Source organism: Pinus tabuliformis, chromosome X (assembly GCF_031772625.1).
Source record: "Pinus tabuliformis cultivar Carrire ecotype Pingquan chromosome X, CPIR1, whole genome shotgun sequence".
NCBI classification, from domain to species: domain Eukaryota; kingdom Viridiplantae; phylum Streptophyta; class Pinopsida; order Pinales; family Pinaceae; genus Pinus; species Pinus tabuliformis.
This window is the reverse complement of record NC_142308.1, coordinates 1,651,116,807-1,651,137,189: the sequence shown is the minus strand read 5'-3', so window position 1 is coordinate 1,651,137,189 and position 20,383 is coordinate 1,651,116,807.

The window sequence follows — 20,383 nt, the reverse complement described above, 5'->3', positions numbered from 1 at the left end:
TTTTGTTGTTCCTAGAAACTAGGAAACTGTCCCTTGCTCTGTTCTAGCTGAACAATAGGTCTTGGGACAGAGCTCATAACTTCTCATAAACAATGTATTTGGAAAAAATGAAGGAGGCTTTTGTGAAACAATACATGCTTAACAAAAACCTCTCTTAGTTTTTTGAAACAACTTTCCTACCGTCCAGAATATTTCTTTGAAAAACAAGTGTCAAACAGAGAAATATGCCTGTGAAAAACTTGCACCTACAGCAGTTTCGTAGCGCAAGTTTGATCATTCATTTCTCTCAAATCATAATGGATTTGAAGAAAGTGGAAGAGGTTTTTGTATTTCAGTATCTTATTAATGAAAACCTCTTTCACATTTTAGAGATAAGCTTTCAAATGTTCATAAACGCTTCTAGAAGTTGACTAGTAAAAACAGGAAAACAAAACTCCTCCTTTTTAGAGTTTCATTCTTATGCTCCTCTTCGAATCCTTCTGCTGACCATGCTGTCTCTTTAATCATATGAAATGCATTAAATCAACCATGAAATCTGATCCCACACTTGAATTAAGACAAATAGCTCCTTTAATGCTGCCTGAAGCATCATCTAGCTATGAAACAATTTCCACTTTTATAACATGTAGCTTAGAATTCAACAAAAATGTCCTCCTTCTACTTGTTTTGCCCTTGCTGAATGTTGACACTTTGTAATTGATCTTTTGCAGAGATTCCCCTTTGAAAATATTTCCCTTTGTCTCTCAAAATTGGTCCACTAATTCATAATATGCTCCTACAGCAGTTTCGTAGCGCGCTACGAAACTGCTGTGTAATTACAAAAACACAGCTTTGAACCAATTTTTTTTCATTTTGAGCCTTTTGCTATCTTCAAATGTCTCTTTTCATGTGCCTTGAAGCTTTTCAAACTGAATATATATATATATATATATATATATATATATATATATATATATATATATATATATATATATATATATATATATAGACCCCATTCTTCAAGGTATGTATGCAATATGTAACCTTGGCATTTGTGAAAGAATCTTCAAGTAACAAGGAAGAAGAGATGTATGCCAATCATTGGCAATGAAGACAACATCCTCCTCATAAGGTCTACTAAATGTTCACTATTTTGTTTTGATTTAAAGATTGTTCAGCTGTTGCCACATCTACACAAGGCAGAATGCGGTCAAGGGCGGTATTTTCTATTGAAGGTGCTTCAGTGTGAACATTTTTCCCATTCTTTCCATATGCCTCCACAAAACACCAATCAGGAATATCTGTTGTGCCAATCAGGAACCATCCTTTTCTTTGATATGCTCCCAAGAGTAATTACTTTTAGCTGTCTTTGCAATCTTAGCCAAATGATCATGGGTAAAAGTAGTGCCGCATGGGTTGCTTGGATTGATAATAACCATTGCCACTGTTGTCTGCAATTGTATGAATCCCTGTGTAATGCATCAAACTAAATTGAGAAATTTTGGCATTAGTATTCTTAAGTGATAACAGTGGCTCTACTTGGGATAGTGTGCTCCTGTAGTACACTAAGAACTCGTAGGTCCAGTGCTTTGTCCATTTTATGAAAAACATAGATTTGCTTGACGAGCATTCCTTTCCAACTTCTTGGGCCTTCACCTCGGGCTTAAACTTGATGATCATTGTGAGAGAAAGAAATCTACCACTACTGAAAAAAATGCTCAGTCAACCTTGAGCTTATTTTCATTTTCCTACCTACCTACCCTATCAGCTGCAAGCTCCACTTGTAGCTCAAGCAACATGATATTTCCAATAAAGCCAATCAATTTTCCTCTCTGATATTGGAGGCTCTTGACTGCATTCCACCTCAAAATAACCATGGTAGTGAGATGACCAAATCAACCTATAATGTATATGATCTTCATAATGCAAATGAAATTGAAATACTGATGTGCAAAACTTTGCCATGTATTCATTTATAGGGTCAAAGAAAACATGGTTATTTTGATAATCATCATAACATTCTATCTCTTTAGACAACTGATCCTTAGCCACACAAAATTCCTTTGATGTGCTATCCAACTGCCTTTCTGCATGATTCCCATAGACAATGTAATTTTCCTCACTATTGTGATCATTCTTTGATGTAAGCTGCTGCAAGGAATCACAAAAATGAACAACCTTTTTTTCTGCCTGAGGATTATAAAAAATTTCTTCCAGTATTTATTCTTGGTGTTTGCAATCAATTTCATATTCTTTATGATCAAAAGAATGACAAATCTGCTGCATCTTTTCATTCATATCAAAGGATGAAACATGGTTTTCAAAAGTAAACCCCTGCTGATCTTCATGCTGTGTTTCATGAGATGTTATACTTTCTTCTTGGTGTTGAAATGCATTGTTATGAAGAGCCTCTAAAATTTCTTCATCCATAAATTCATCAGCATCATAACAATCCTCCAAATATTGAATAAAACTCGTAGAATGTTTACAACAATCTTTGACCAACAATAAGGAGGGATGACACTCTTTATACATGTCATAGAACACATCATGGAAATCAGCAAGAGAATATAATGAACCATTTTCCAAACTTTTATACCAAGACCATGCTTTTCCTTCTAAAGTGGTCATAAACATCCTCATGAGACAATCCTCAGGAAAGTGAACCTTAAGATTGCGTACATGCATATGAAACCTAACCAAATGAAGAGCAACATTGTCTTTCTTTTCATCTTTGAATATCGGAAGATCCTCTAACCAATCAACCTTTGGCATAGGATTTGGAAAACCAGGGATATGAGACCGATTCATAGGAGCATACCTGGCATTCATTCTTGCAATGGAATTCATCTTGAAACTTCATCAAGCTACTAATCTTCTAGCAGTAGAGTCACCTTCCAATTTCTTATTCGATGTGTGGAGTCGCCAAGGTAGTTTTGCAGCCTCAAATAGATGTCTGAGCTCCTGCTACCTTCAGAAGTTCAACCTCTTAATTTCGGGAATGAATAGACTTCAGGCTCCCGGCAGACGCACCAAAATGTTATCTCAAAATCAAATCCTGATAGGCTGCTGGTCAAGTTGACTCTAAGTAACTATTTCAACCTACTTTAGGCTGAGGCTTAGCCTCCTCAACCTGAGAGGGCTCTCTCTTGATGGATTAATGATTTTGATTAAAGATAAGATGGCTAACTCTTATAGAACAACTGTGAAAAATATGAATGGTGGAAACACATTAAACAAAACTATCCATTGGGCTTATGGAGTCAACAACATCTCAATATAACAATGAACTCAACCCTACATGGAAGTCAGGGCATTCAACATTTAAACATTCAGAACATAAACTCATATGGGACCACACAGTTTATAAATGTATACAGGAAGTCAAAGCACATTCAGTGAATTCTGAGTGATTATACATCCATACCACTGTAAGAATTAAGGAAAGGACAACATCACATATTCTGAACGTAAAAAATCCTTCATGAATCCTGAGAAGTAAAGTCAAGCATGTATTACTGAAAATGAGTCTTACATAGGCCAAATACAAGCTTTTGCATAAAATTTCCAACCCTTTGTACATAAGATGTTCTGCTATATATAGAGCTCTTTACATGCTTAGATTCCTCTCCTAGGAAGAGGAAAATTTGAATTCTACCTGACTTGACACCTAATGACACTCAAAACTAACTATTAAATTCAAATGACACCTAACTAGCAATCCTAGAGACCTAATACAACTAGGAGTGTAACTCCTTATCATGATTACAACAACCTTATCTAAGCATTAAACACTCCTTTTGACACATAAAACTCCATGAAGTCGAATTTGATGAAGCCCATAACCTTCCAGCTGGCCCTTGATGACTCATCCTTTTGTTGTTCCTAGAAACTAGGAAACTGTCCCTTGCTCTGTTCTGGCTGAACAATAGGTCTTGGGACAGAGCTCATAACTTCTCATAAACAATGTATTTGGAAAAACTGAAGGAGGCTTTTGTGAACCAATACATGCTTAACAAAAACCTCTCTTGGTTTTTTGAAACACCTTTCCTACTGTCCAGAATATTTTTTTGAAAAACAGGTGTCAAACAGAGAAATATGCCTGTGAAAAACTTGCACCTACAGCAGTTTCGTAGCGCAAGTTTGATCATTCATTTCTCTCAAATAATAATGGATTTGAAGAAAGTGGAAGAGGTTTTTTTATTTCAGTATCTTATGAATGAAAACCTCTTTCACATTTTAGAGATAAGCTTTCAAATGCTCATAAACGCTTCTAGAAGTTGACTAGTAAAAACAGGGAAACAAAACTCCTCCTTTTTAGAGTTTCATTCTTATGCTCCTCTTCGAATCCTTCTGCTGACCATGCTGTCTCTTTAATCATATGAAATGCATTAAATCAACCATGAAATCTGATCCCACACTTGAATTAAGACAAATAGCTCCTTTAATGCTGCCTGAAGCATCATCTAGCTATGAAACAATTTCCACTTTTATAACATGTATCTTAGAATTCAACAAAAATGTCCTCCTTCTACTTGTTTTGCCCTTGCTGAATGTTGACACTTTGTAATTGATCTTTTGCAGAGATTCCCCTTTGAAAATATTTCCCTTTGTCTCTCAAAATTGGTCCACTAATTCATAATATGCTCCTACAGCAGTTTCGTAGCGCGCTACGAAACTGCTGTGTAATTACAAAAACACAGCTTTGAACCAATTTTTTTTCATTTTGAGCCTTTTGCTATCTTCAAATGTCTCTTTTCATGTTCCTTGAAGCTTTTCAAACTGAATATATATCTATATATATATATATATATATAGACCCCATTCTTCAAGGTATGTATGCAATATGTAACCTTGGCATTTGTGAAAGAATCTTCAAGTAACACGGAAGAAGAGATGTATGCCAATCATTGGCAATGAACACAACATCCTCCTCATAAGGTCTACTAAATGTTCACTATTTTGTTCTGATTTAAAGATTGTTCAGCTGTTGCCACATCTACACAAGGTAGAATGCGGTCAAGGGCGGTATTTTCTATTGAAGGTGCTTCAGTGTGAACATTTTTCCCATTCTTTCCATATGCCTCCACAAAACACCAATTAGGAATATCTGTTGTGCCAATCAGGAACCATCCTTTTCTTTGATATGCCCCCAAGAGTAATTACTTTTAGCTGTCTCTGCAATCTTAGCCAAATGATCATGGGTAAAAGTAGTGCCGCATGGGTTGCTTGGATTGATAATAACCATTGCCACTGTGTTGCTGTCTGCAATTGTATGAATCCCTGTGTATTGCATCAAACTAAATTGAGAAATTTTGGCATTAGTATTCTTAAGTGATAACAGAATCTTTGGGTGAATTACTGATGCCATAGACAACATACAAGGGACTAATAATCCATCATACATATGACACCATAAACATCAGATATCCGACGACAACCACAACACAATGTGATGAAAGAGGCATTGGATAAGCAACACAAAACAACGAAAGATGTGCCAGATAGCTAATGTGTAGTGCAATGATTTGGTGTAGGATATTCATCAAAATCTAATCGGTTTCATCCCATTACAATCCATTAGAGAGTACACAAGTTTGACAAGAACAATTCTACGATGGCATGTCAGATATTCGAGGGACATGTAGAAAACCCAACTGTGGACGTATGACCATCTGGAATCAGAAAGATGATAGGGAAAACCACATCTGACGAACCCATTGTACATCCGACGAGAGGCTTCTAACTTTTATGAATTAGAAATTTGATGGAAAGATAGAGGGTGAATCTGATGGCACTAATGTGCATCCAACATATATAGCGTCATAAATTTGAAGCCTTTTGGAATATTTAAAAAAATGACATTCCCATGGTAATTCTCTTATGCGAAGAATTGAACATTTTCAACAATTATAAACTTCATAAAACCCTAATGTTAGACAACACAATATGTTTTGATTTGGACAATCAATTATGCCATCCATAATTTGGACATAATGAAACAAAGACATGATTTAGTGATAAACTATGCTCATTAGAATAATTGTGTTGAATCATTTTAGCTTCTATAAAATCTTCATTTCTCTACTTGTAGACAACACCATCATTTTCACATTTCAAATAATCTACTTTAATAATCTTGTAAACATGCCCCCCCAACACCAGAACCCAAATAGAGTTGGAAGGAGGTGGTCACTATGAACATAGTTACTGATCAAACAAGAAAATTATCAATTACCTATTTTTTTGAGGTAGCAAAAAAAGCACCCGATTTTGAAAAGTGGTTATTCAGAATAACCTTTTTTTTGGAGCATATTTTTGGCACTTTAAATTTTCTTATGAACATTTTTTTTAGATGTGAGTGATTTTCATGTTGATTTTGAAAAGTGTTGATGCAACATCAACCCCTTTTTTTAGAGGGTTTATTTTTGACACTTTACATTTTCTAATGTCTTCTTCTTCCCTGAGATATTTATTTTTAAGTGTGTTTATGTATTTGTGTTTTTTTAATTTTTCTTTTCAATTTTTTTTTGTAATAAAATCTTCATTTTTTTGCATAGTTAAAAAAATTAAAAAAGGGTCAATATTTTAAAGTTAGGATTTTCTATATGTTTATGTATTGTTAATTAATATTTCAATGCACATCAAATAATTGTCACTAAAAAACCAATATTTTTAAACATATGACAAAAAAAATACACATTTTCAATATAAATACAATGAAAAAATACACATTTTGAGACTTTTTGGTTAAAAATGATGATTTTTATGGGAAAATCTTAACAAAAAAACTTTAAAAATAGCATTTTTTTTATTAATTTTATGTCAAAAATTAATAGTAATAATTTTTTTTTTGGAAAAAATAATGATTCACATAAAAATTAAAGTGAAAATTAGATAATACAAATATTAAACATATAACAACAATAATGAAATACTCATTCTTCTCATAAAATCTCAAAGTCTAAACATTACAAGTAAAATTGATGAATAACTCTCAAAATTGAGCTTTATTTGCAAGCATAACTTAAACTTAATCAATAATATCAACTAATCCATGTTCAACATCTTCTAGACCTTCATTAATGTCTTCTTCCACAATATTTTCTACTTCAATTTGGTCATTGTCCTCTTCTAATGGATCTTTCATGTCTGCAAATCTTCCAAAGTGTCCTTTTCCAATCATTCCATATAACGGTGGTTGAGGTTCCTTTGCCTTTTTTGCCACACGTGATTCATTAAAATCCCCTTTTCTCAAACCAACTTCTTGCATTGCATTTGGAAGAAATTGAAGAGCATTAATTCTTTGTTGAATAAAATTGCATTGTAGTGAGTCTTTTTCAATGGCAATGCAATTTCTTCCTTTTTGTAGGCAACATGCTAGTGTTGTACCTAATCATCAAGCACAAAAAAAATAATTAAGTAAATTAGTATAAACACATAAAAACTAAAAGCTAAAATATTAAAATTGAATTTTATATAATAAAACTTACTTGAACCTGAGAATAAATCCAAAACCCAATCTCCTTCATTTGAACATAAATCTATAAGATAGTTAATCAATGCTTGCGTTTTTTATAAATGTTAACTATCTCTCCTTTTGCATCTTTATCCTCATATGTTAGTTTTCTTACGACAACATCATGAACCAGTACTTGACTATGACTCTTTCCATCTACTCGATTCAGAAGAATAGGCTTATAGCTATCATCTTTTGTCCAACATTCAACATGGATGAACTCACAATCATTTATAATAGCCTGATCTTCAGAAGAAACAATATTTGACTTTTGCTTGTAACATGACATACTAAAAGTTCAATTAACTTGTACATAAATATTTTCTTTTAATATTAATCAAACATACAATTTAATGTCTTACCATGTAAGCTGCATCCTTAAGTTTTCTTTTCCCTTGAAGCTTGTTAATAACATTGCAAATTGTGTGTCTGAACGAAATCTCACAAATCTCCATAGTGGTGATGTTGTTGTTGATAAATCTAGGGCAGTAGACTTAGGTGTTTTCTCTTGATTAGTAACTGATTGTGAGTATCTGTTACTACATTAGATTATGATCTTCTCTTTGATTAATTTATTGGTGTTCTTCTTCATTAAACAACTACCAATGCAGAAACATAAATACACAAGAGACACAGAATGTAGGCTATGAGCCAGGGCCAAAACCTCTCACTCTTTAAGAGGAAAGCCAGCACAAATTCTTCTTATAGAGATTCCAATTGATGAATACCAAGATCAAGACCCTTGACCTATTAGCCACTCCAAGACCAAGACACTAGTTCTATGTCTTATGCTCTTTTCTTCTTCTTGAATCCTCTTCCTCTTCGACCTTCAACGAACTATAGATGCATACCGAGACATATCAATCTAGTGTCACCAAAATGTGACCATTGTAGCAGCACTGAGATACTTGTCACTGCAATGTGAGTTACCATATCAAAATACTTGTCATTCAAACTTGTCACTGCTAGCTATTCGAACTCGTTGATTGTGAGAGAGCATCATGTACCCTTATCATGCTTCTTTACTGTGAGATATACTGAATCACTGTGGCATAATATTGAACTATAGGTTCTTCATGATATGAAATTGTGACTACTTCAAAGACACCAAACTGTGGTTTATACAGAGACCATTCTCCTTCGCTTTCATTGTGATCATAAGAGGTATCTGAATTCCCTTGACAATGGTTAACTATAGAGAGAACCTCGTTGTCCCTTCTCCATCCAAGTTCCTTATTGTGATGCATACGAACTTATTTCTACCTCCGAAAATCTCAGGCATCCGAACTTTTGAACTGTTCTAATGCGAAGTGCCTTCACGCCTATTTATAGTGGTTGGTACCATAAATAAGCTGACCTATACATTTTCGAATAGGTGTGTATTTAAGTTGAGCCGACATGAGTTTTATCTCTGTTTTGAGGTCGACTTCAAGAGGAGGACGAGTGCTTGTCGTTGGAGGGCTTCTAGACATCTTCATAGACTCATATACATTGTTATATCCCCAAGAAGGGTTCTTCATACATGACATTGATTCTTTGACTCAATGATAAATCCTAAGGCTCTCAATGGGAGCCAATAACAAATAAAATCTCTTGCTCATGAAACCCATGAAGCAAGCCTTACAATAATAATTTTATTCTCTTCTTTTTCATCATTTACAAAGATCATAATTACATGTCATTATGAAGATCGAACCTAGTTACATTTTACAACGCTCCCTCTTAACTAGGGAGGTATTCATAATGGTAATTGGTCATTCTTAATCTGAATAATTTCTCATAAGATGAATCAGATTGGTAACCCATTTTTTTAGCATCATATCAACCAACATTGTTACATATCAAGGCCTTAACTAACAACTCTATCTCTCCAAGAGATTTGAGCTCAATGTTGGAGATACCAATGATTTATAGACACTCTCATTATTATCTCTCTCAGAACATACACTACCCGAGTACTCAAGGTGTGTTCCATGAGGACTATTCTTATCTTTGACTCCCCATCCCTCAAAGAATATCAATCCTCCATGACTACTCTTCTATCGAATGCCATATCTCATCCTTAAAGATTATCAGATGCCAAATAATTACCTAATCCTCTCATTCTATCTTCCCAGGTGAAGACCATAATGATGTGTCTATCTCTCCCTCTCAATTAGGGAGGACATCTCTATTCCATTAAATGAATTTACTCATTCCTACACAAGGAATGTACTTAAGCTCCCTCTTGGATTAGGAATTTCCAAGTTTCTTCCAAGTAAGAAACTTTCGAGGCTTCCTCTCAAAATAGGGACCTTCAACAACTCCTTAGGTGGAGATGATGGGACAACCAATTGCTTGAAGAACTCCTTTCTTCGATGTCATGAATTTCTTCTTTGTTGTGGAGTCTTCTTATTTTTGGGACTTCTTCATAAGGCACAGACCATCCATCATTTTCATCCATAAATCATGTCATTACTCCATTCATCGGAAAGTGATCCATCAATCTTCATATGGCATTGCTTCATGTTATGCTACCTTCATCAAGATTTCTCTTCTGGAAGGTTCTTGCATCCTTCTACATGGTTCTTCATGGAAGACATTCATAGTTATTCCCTTCGGTAGCCCGGCATAAGCCCATCCAAATATTTGTTCAAAAATAATAAATGAATACTTAAATCAAAATTACATTTGTGATGGTCTTTCATCATGACATCTTCCAATTTGCATCAGCATCCTACATACATGTTGATGTATTTCCAAAACATATCCATTGTCTAGGGTCTCCTTTTTTTCAGACTTCCAACAGAGTCTTCATATCTTTCCGGGAGATTTCCTAGTCAAATCTTCTTGGTCTTCGGGTTGTTGATTTCTTTTACCATGGTTGCATATCTCACAATCTCTTCTTTCCTTTCTCTTCACACATTTTATTCCCAGGAGATTTCATTCAGAGTTCCTCAATTGTAGTCAACCACCTCATACTCCATATGAGGACATATTATGTTAATTGTGACCCATGCCTTCCGACATTATTTCATAGGAGTAGATTCCTTTCCTTTGATCATGCTTCTCAAAATAAAGCAGTGATCCAAGTTACCTACAACCATACAACATGACGTTTATAAAATCAAATACAAGCATACATACCTCATTTACCTTTAGGTCATCTAGGCTTCTTTCAACAACTTCCTTGATTAAAAAGATCTTCAACCCCTTGATTTGCTTCACCTCTTATGTCATCATGCCATAATCCCATGAATTCCACAAGTTGGAGTTCCTGATGAAACACTTGCTTCCTCTTTGGATTTGTGATTCTTCCACTGAGGATTCCATCAGAGAATCTTGAGGATCTTGCACACCCCTATCCAATAGATGTTTCATTTTTTATTTGATGTGTGATGAGCCTTGTCTTGGATGACTTCTTGCTTTATTTAATTTTACAATGAGTTTCCCAAGAGCTATATCCTTCATAGTTGATTATTAGACATCCTTCATGTTTCTTATGGTGATGTCATGAGCTCTTACTTCTAATGCTTTTCCTCTTCCTTGGACTTCCTCCTTTTAGCTTCCTCCACTTCTTCAATGAAATGGACTTCTTCTCTATTCTCCTTGTTATTGCCCTTGAACTTAGGACAATCTTTCTTGTAGTGCTCATAGCATTGAATCTTAGCTATGTTATTCTTTTCTTTTGATAATTGTCTGAACACTTTTGTCCTCAACCTATCTTCTTCTATCTTGCAAAGAAACCACTAATTATTCAATGGAATTACCTTTTTATCCTCATAGACATTGTTACCTTATTCAACATTTATTGCATTTAGAACAATGAGGATTATCTCTCCTAGATCTTGTAATTGAGATCTTAGGAAGATAACCCTTTATCCTTTGATACCTTCAATTTGTGTAGATAAGATATAAGTGATGTGACCTTCTTTATCGCATCTTTAGAGAATATTTTTACCAACTTATCTTATATATCTCCTTGATGTCTCCAATACTACTATATGAGGGGACCTTTCATAAGAATCCCTTTCCATGTATTAGAGGAGACCTTTTCATTGATATGTTCAAGGACTTCATTTTCTTCGAGGAATATGTATATCCTCATTTTCCATGCAAGGAATTTTGATGACCGAACTAGCTTATAGATCTCCTTGCAAAATGAAGTCATTTTACCAAATTTGATTATAGAATGAAAGATACTTACTTGACTAGTGAAGATGAAATATTGAACTTGATCACTTTGATGGTGGTTGAAGAATATGTATTAGTGCTCCTGTTGGATGATATTCTTCCAAATGAAAAAACCTTCTTCAATAAAGGAGATTTCTCCATTTATGATCGCAATGCCTTTAGATCTAACTTCCTTTGTTGATGGTGATTGATGATGATGCTTTTTATGATTCCTTGGATGATTTTTTTCATGGATAGGGATTAGATCCTTGCTGCAATGATAGGGAGTAGCTTTTGAAGATGATAATTCCTTCTCGCTTTCAAGATACTTCGACTTCTTTGGTAGTGAATGAATGAAGATCAGAAATGCTTCTAGGATCTCCAAGATGATGTATACTTTGGGCTGCCTTACCTTGTAGATCTTTTTGATGAGGATCTTTTTGGTCTTCTGATAAAGATTATAGGATCCAATACTCTTGTTGGTGTATACTTCTAGTTGCCTTTATTTGTAGATCTATTCTCCTTGACTAGAAATAAGGCTTTGGCCTTGATTATTTAATGATCCCATGACTTCTTTTGAAGTATACCTTCTTCTTTGATTTAGGGTTTGGTTATTCAATGTATATCCTTCACTTTTCTTTGATTCCTTCCTTGAACTCAATCCTTGAGTGTCTCTTAGATTAGATTCCCTTCCTTAATTGTTGCCTTAGATCTGATACCATGTTGAGAAATCTAAGGCAGTAGACTTAGGTGACTTCTCTCGATTAGTAATTGCTTGTGAGTATATTTTACTTCATTAGATTAGGATCTTCTCTTTGATTAAGTTATTAATGTTCTTATTCATCAAATAACTACCATTGCATAAACATAAATACACAAGAGATACAAAATGTAGGCTATGAGCCAGGGTCAAAACCTCTCACTCTTTGAAAGGAAAACCCACACAAATTCTTCTTATAGATATTCTAATTGACGAATACCAAGACTGAGACCCTTGACCTATTAGCCACTCCAAGACCAAGACACTAGTTCTTCATCTTCTGCTCTTTTGTTCTTCTTGACTCCTCTTCCTCTTCGACCTTCAACGAACTGTAGATGCATATCGAGACATATCAATGTAGTGTCACCAAAATGTGACCACTGTAGCAACACTGAAATACTTGTCACTACAATCCAAGTTCCCATATATAAATACTTGTCATCCGAACTTGTCACTGCCAGCTATTTGAACTCGTTGACTGTGAGACAACATCTTGTACCCTTATCATGCTTATTTATAGTGAGATATACCGAATCACTTTGGCATAATACTGAAATGTAGGCTTTTCATGGTACAGAACTGTGACTACTTCAAAGACACCGAACTATGACTACTTCAAAGACACCGAACTGTGGTTTATATAGAGACCATTCTCCCTCGTTGTCACTGTGATCATAAGAGGGATCTGAATTCCCTTGACAATGGTTAACTATAGAGAGAACCCTTTTGTCCCTTCTCCATCCAAGTTCCTTCCTGTGATGCATACAAACTTATTTCTGCCTCTGAAAATCACAGACATCCGAACTGTCCTAATGCGAAGTGCCTTCACACCTATTTATAGTGGTTGGTCCCATAAATAAGATGACCTATGCATATTTGAATAGGTGTGTCTATTTGAGCTTATCCGACATGTATTTTATCTCTATTTGGAGGTTAACTTCAAGAGGAGGACTAGTGCTTATCATTGGAGGGCTTCTAGACATTTTCATAAACTCATATACATTGTTATATATCCCCAAGAAGGGTTCTTCATACATGACATTGACTCTTTGACTCAATGATAAATCCTAAGGCTCTCAATGGGAGCCACTAACAAATGAAATCTCTTGCTCATGAAACCCATGAAGCAAGCCTTACAATAATAATTGTGTTCTCTTCTTTTTCATCATTTACAAAGATCATAATTACATGTCTTTATGAAGACCGAACCTAGTTACATTTTACAATGATTGTGACTTCTTGAAATCCCACAATCACTTTACTAAAAGCTTGATAAGTATAAGGTTCACTATCATATCGAATGTCTGGGAAATTGAAACCATGAGGAATATATGCAATAACTAGGGCTATTCCCTTTTAGGTATGAGCTTTGTAATGTCTTCACAATCACCTTGTATTATTTGATATTGGATAGTGTCGAGCCCATTCTAAATGAAATGAGTAAGAGTAGGATCAAGTTCTACATTCCTAAGATGCTACTTTCTCACCCTTTCCATCTTAATTTTTTCAATAAATCTTTTGAAAGTACTTGGTACTCCATTTGCACCCTTCCTCGACATATTTAATGAAATAAAAAATATATATGTATAAGTAATAAAATAAAAATAATTTACATATGAATATATAAATCAACATACCTTATTGAATGCAAGATAAAAATCTTTAAGTGTTGTTGTAGAACTTGATTCTGGGTAGTTGCGCACAACATCATCCCAACTCTCTTCATTCAACATTTTAACCATATGTTCTTGTATTTTCATATAAATTTTCCGAATGAATAAATAAAATAAAAAATTGTTAATATAGTGATATGTATAAGAAATACTACCAACAACAAAATGTTATATTTAAAAGAAAATTATAATTGAAGAAAAACTAAAAATAATTCAACAAAATTTTGAAATTTTGCGCACATTTCATCCATTGATAATTCACCTGATTTCACATGACATAGTATCAATTTGACTAGTTTCTCATCCTTCACTCCTTGCATTGTTCTCCAATGTGTGATAGTCATATCATCTGGAAGTTGCTTCATTTCAGGACCTGTCTTACTATTGGTACATGTTATGGCTTTACACTTTCTAACCTTCTGATTTTTTATGGAAATATTCTCCCACCGGTCAAAGATCTCATCAATTAATTCCCATATCTCCCCAATTCTAAATGCCAATTGAAAAATGTTATCCATACCTCTTAATAAATGTGAATCTATTTTGCCATCTTTTGAATTGATTTTATTCTCAATTTGATAACTCGTTTCCATTAAACATTCCTTTGAAAGCTTAGACTGACTTTTGTCTTATCCCCACCACATATTTCTATAAATTTATTATGAATAAATATGACCCTTTGGATATCCATAGACATTATATAATCATTATCTACATTATGTTCCCATGCCAATAACTTTGTTTTTGTTTGTGTTAAACCAACATAAATGATGCATCTCACTATTTCAAAAAGAGAGTTATTGGGATATTCCTCAATCAATTGTCTTTTTGCCTCTGCTGAATAGTTCCCTCCAATTACATAATATTTATATTCTAAACGTCATGTCATATCAAATGCTTGTTTATATGGAACTTTATTTGGATCAACAAGAACCACATAATCCACCACATGTGCATATGGATTGAATGTGAACAATGTTTTCATATTATGCACATGTAGGTGATGTGCCTTTCTAATTTGATATTGAGATTGTCCTTCATTTGGCCTATAGAATTGGCTAACATTAAGTTGAAATGTTTGGCCACCATTAATTAATTTATTCTTCCTCAAGTGATCTCGAATGACATTTTGTTTTGTTTTAATAATGCCATCCTCTAACTCAACACCTAGTGTTATGATTTCTCTGCTTCCTTTAGAGCTTTCACTTTGTTCTTCACTGTTGCCCATGATTTTTACAGATTGACCAACATTTGATTTCTTCTTCTTACTGGTTAACATATCTTCTTCTTGATAAACAAGCTCTTCATCATCAGCTGGAAGAGAGATATCTGTGGTCATTTTTCTTTTTGGTGTTTTATTTCTTTTCTCCTTTGCAACAATAATTCTAATCTCCTCCTCACTAATGGTAACATATTTTTCAGCTTCAGCTTCCACATCTTCAAAAGCAACATGTTTAGCTTTACTAGATTGACCCACCTTAATGATTCTTTGTTGATCCCCTGTATGTACTATTGCAGTGTCACGATTTATTGCTCTTTGCTTCCTTCTCCTTTCTTCTTTTGTCTCTGTGTGGAAACTGCTGATCATAGTCATAATATTTGGCTCCATATAATAAATACCCTCCAACATGATTGAAAGACTCTCAACAAAATCCTGTGAAACAAAATACAATATGTCAATGATCAATAATTTATAAAAAATTTAATGATCCTTACAATAATGCATAACACATAAATATAAATAAGCATACTTACAATGTTATTTGCAATGTTGCTTGCGATTTCTTCACACAATTGTGTAGATTCTTCATATGTGTCATATTGGACCTTTGAGAGACGATATCTAACATTTTCACGTGTATTGGCCAATCTTGCAAGAACATAAACAATGTTTGTATTCGACACCAAACATATGTCTCATACTCTGCCCATCACCTCATATGATTCACCAAAGTTAATCATACCACAATACAGATAGATATGTACACCATCATCGGTTTCACTATCTTTAAGATGTCATGAAAAACTTATTTTATTTATTTCTCGTGCATTCTTCCATTCTGAAATAAGCTTGATTGTACCCGCTTGACTTTTATTACGTTTCTCAGTTCGGGTGTGTTCAACAGTATCCATGGTGCGTCCAACTGCAACTTTAGATGATGCAATTGTTGCCCTTGGTCCAGAAACATTCACAAAGATCTTCTTTGATGCCATATTTTATATATATATATATATATATATATATATATATATATATATATATATATATATATCTTTGTTAATTAAAAAACACATATTTTAATTAAAAGCTTTTTGTTGTTGCTGTTGTTAATTTAACAATACAAATTTAAAAAAAATTCAATATAAATTACAATTTAAAAAAAAAAAATCAATAATGTTTTTTTAAACTATATAAATTAAAATTAAAGAAAAACATAACTATATAATTTTTTAAAAAATAATTATATATTTAAAAGAATAATAATTATGTATATATTTTTTAATTTAATATATAAATTAAATCTTTATTATTATATATATTTAAAAAAGAACTAAAAATTATTATTATTATTATTATTATTAATTTTTTTTTTTAATTTTTTATTATTATATATATAGGGGCTGTCATGGTTCGACAGCCCCGCCCGCTGGCCTTTGGCCCCCGGTTAGGCCGAGGGGTCGATTTTCCATGATAGCCTCTTTCGCCGGCCTCAGGCCCCCAGTTGGCCGAGGGGTCGATTCTCCCTCAGTCCCACCGGCCTCTGGCCCCCGCTGTTTGAAAAACAAAAAACACTTTTTTATAAAAATAAAAAACGAAACTTTTTTATAATACAATTTTTTATTTTTTTTTTAATTCAATATATATATATATATATATATATATATATATATATATATATATATATATATATATAATCTTGTAAAAAAATAATAATATTTTTTTTAAACATTGTTTTGACATGTTCGAGAAAAAATAAATAAAATAAACATAACTATTTTTTTTTTTTTCGTGGAGGGACCCAACAACCTTAACAAAAAAAAAAAAAAAAACAAAAAAAACAAACAAACTTATTTTTTCTCCTTAAAAATCCTACAAATTTGAGTTTTTTTTCATCTTCTTATGTTTGGAGCATAAAAACCATAAAAGAACATATTTTCCCCAAATTCACCTTTAAATGGTCAAAATAGAAGGAAAATTGATATTTCACAAGTGAAAAACTCTTGTTCAATGTGAGTGCCTCCACAAAATTGCTCCACACGTTTTAACAAAACCCAAAAGACTTGATGTGATGTGACGAATAAAAAACAATGATTGTTATTATATATTGAAGATTGTGTGATTGCTTTAGCATTGTTCAAATGTGGGATTAAAATTAAAATTAAGAAAATTAAAATGTAGTTAATATTATAGGTTTAAATTAACTTTTATTCAATGTGGGATAAAATATAAAATATAAACTATAAAAATTAATTCAGTTACATAGTCAATGTTAAATAATTTGTATAAAAAAATTACTTTAATTTCATAGGAATGCATTAAAGAAATATTTTTGTGGATATTTTGAATAAAAAGTAGGGTGAAATTTTTCGAAACCAAAAGTTTAGTAAAATGTTTTCAAATACATTTTAGACGAAAGTTTTGGGGGGGAAATTTTAGCGAAAACTTTGGAGGGAAATTTTTTAGCAGAATTTTTCAGTGGAGAATTTTAGAGGGAATTTTTCAATCTTTAAGCTATATATTGTCATTAGGGGAGAGTGCATTTGTATCATTCAATGTCTTCTATTTGAAAGTCATGGATTCTTCTGATAGTGAAGTTTTTATTTTTGTAGCATCAACATCTTCATCACGCAATAACTCTCTTCATATTGATGAACATAACAGGAATTCATTCACAATGAATAGAGAGTCAAAATTTCCACTTGGTTCTAACCCTAAGGATGATGAGAGTAGCATTGATGAAGGGAAACACAAATAAATTTCTGTAAATTGAAAGTCAATTATTCCACTTAGTCCTAATCCTAAGGATTATGAGAGCACTAGTGATGAAGGGCATGATGAAGAATTTCCAGAGTCAAAATTTCCACTTAGTCCTAATCCTAAGGATTATGAGAGCACCACTAATGAAGGGGGGGATGAAGAATTTCCAGAGTCAAATTTTCCACTTCGTCTTAATCCTAAGGATTATGAGAGCACCACTAAAGAAGGCAGGGATGAAAAATTTCCAAAGTCAATTTTTCCACTTTGTCTTAATCCTAAGGATTATAAGAGCACCATTGATGAAGGGGGGGATGAAGAATTTCCAATAAATAGAGATTCAAAGCTTCCACTTAGTCCTAATCCTAAGGATTATGAGAGCACCAGTGAGGAAGGGGAGGGGGAGGATGAAGAATTTCCAGTGAATAGAGATTCAAAGCTTCCACTTAGTCCTAATCCTAAGGATTATGAGAGCAACACTGACGAAGGGGAGGATGAAGAATTTCCATTAAATAGAGATTCAATGTTTCCACTTAGTCCTAATCCTAAGGATTATGAGACCACCACTGATGAAAGGGAGGATGAAGAATTTCCTACAAATGATAATTTGAAAAAAATTAGAGAGTCATGTTTTCCAATTAGTCATAATCCTAAGGATTATGAGAGCACTAGTTATGAAGGGGAGGATGAAGAGTTTCTTGCAAATGATAATTTTAGAGGCACATATGTGAATAATGCATTTTCTCTAAGTGAGTATTTCAAAGACACTCATGGTGATGAAGAATTGAATCCTCCAAGGGAAGATTTCAAAAGCATGGATGAATATGGTGAAGAATTTTGTCCGAGTCAGGATTTGAAAAACGTAGATGATGGTAGTGAAGAATTTTCTTCAAGTGAGGATGGTAATGAATATTTTCCAAACAATGATGGTGATGAATTTCCTAACTATGTTCAAAATGATCATAGTGAGGATAATATTCCTCCTAATGGTGATGAAAATGCTTCTACAGAGGATAATGAAATGATGAAGACGTTGCAAGCAAATATTGTATCTAGGAGTAGGAGTAGACCTTTTCATATCAATCCAAAATATTCCAGTTACACAAGGCTTAGGACAACATATCTCACAAGAAAAATTTCTATTGGTGATCCGATTTCAAGTGAATGTTATCGAAAGGATTGCTTGAAACATATGGATTTCAAGTTTGCTATGGAGAAAAGGCAAAGATATTTGTCAATGAATAAAAGCATGCAAAATTCATATTTAGTGGGTTGCATGCAATCTACACTAGCAGGTTATGATTATCATATTGGGAATGTATTGCTCTGCAGAAAGGCTTTCAAAATGTTGCATTCAATTGGTAATTTTTGTTTGTCAAGAATCCAAGAAAGACTGGAAAAGGATCCCACATATTATTCAGAAGTACATTATAAATGAGAGGTTGGGCCGTTAGCAAATACTGCAATGTCATGGCTGAAAGACTTATTTTCAAAGCATGGAGAGTGTATGCCAAATAAAAACACAATACATATTCCAGATAATTTCTCGAGACAAGAAATCTACAACTTATACAAAGAATATGCAGAAGGTGTCGAAGGAGTTGGTAATTTTATTACATATTCATATTTTACAAGGATATGGAAGAATGAATTCAACAATGTTCATATTCCTAAGAAGACAAGGATGGGGGTTTGTAGTACATGTGCTTCTCTTAAAACAAAAAGGGATAAATGTCAAGGGACAGAAAGAGGTATGCATTCATAACATTACTTTTAAAAATATGATAGTTATCAACTATGAAAATATATTTATTAATAGGTTTATTTTATTTTATGTGCAGATTCCATCGTCAAAGCACTTCAAGAGCATCACAATCGGCAAACAAATGAAAGGAAAAATGTGTATAAACATCGAAATAAGTGTTATGATAATCTAAATAAATATTTGGGTTTGATAATTGATGGTATGGACCAAAAGAAAACACTTCTACCACATTTTGTCCTCACACCAAAAAATTTACACGAGGAAATTTTTATTCAATTTCACTTGGTTGGTTGTATGGTCTTTAATGGGAATATGTTGCCAAGGGTTTACTTCACAACTCCAAATATTCATAATGATGCAAATCTGACCATAACTATAATCCAAGATGTGGTTTCTCATTGGTTTGGTATTCTTTCTAAAGTTTTGTATCTGCAATTAGACAACACAAGCTCTGGAAACAAAAATAAAGCTGTTTTTGGGTATCTAAACATGCGCGTTGAATTGGTATTTTTAAAAAAGGTAAAGGTTGGTTTCCTTCTTTTTGGGCATACTCATGACC